The sequence below is a fragment of the Pteropus vampyrus genome, unplaced genomic scaffold (genome assembly GCF_000151845.1).
Source record: "Pteropus vampyrus isolate Shadow unplaced genomic scaffold, Pvam_2.0 Scaffold448, whole genome shotgun sequence".
Lineage (NCBI taxonomy): Eukaryota > Metazoa > Chordata > Mammalia > Chiroptera > Pteropodidae > Pteropus > Pteropus vampyrus.
Genome location: NW_011889229.1, coordinates 284,096 through 284,527, shown reverse-complemented (window position 1 = coordinate 284,527; position 432 = coordinate 284,096). Strand labels below are relative to the sequence as shown.

Below are 432 nucleotides of genomic sequence, written 5' to 3'. Positions count from 1 at the left end.
TGTCCCACATCTTCAAATTAACATTCTCATGTCACAACAATAAGTCTTCCCAAAGGAGATCTTCCGGAAAAACAAACTATTTCCTCGGCTCATATGTCCCTTTTTGTAGCATGCACCAGCAGTCTATCCAAGAAGTATATACTGGGGAGTAAGGAGGGCTTCCACCAGCAAGCCCACAGTTGTTGACAGCCACGAGATTAGAGACAAGCACAAAGGGATAGGTCAACATACTGGCAAAAAAATCCTGTAACAGCCCGGGAATAACTTTTCATTTCATTTACGGTGGATAGGTATCGATGAGGTAGGCCAATGACTTACAGAGCCACAAAAAAATGACGTCACCTAGTAGGCAAGGAATAAGACCCACAAAAAACCCAGTATGCCCTCTTCCCAATATATAGTTACTATGAAGTCAGAAAGTCCACAGAACTA

The 432-nt window shown here is 42.6% G+C and overlaps 1 protein-coding gene and 1 pseudogene across 1 annotated transcript in view; both read right to left on the bottom strand.

The window, feature by feature from the left end:
* The window catches only part of LOC105306604 (zinc finger protein 665-like), a 37,377-nt gene that overhangs the window by 20,357 nt on the left and 16,588 nt on the right, over positions 1-432 (bottom strand). The gene's annotated exons all lie outside the window — the stretch shown is intronic.
* LOC111732355 overlaps positions 13-432 on the bottom strand; it is a 2,305-nt pseudogene continuing 1,885 nt past the window's right edge.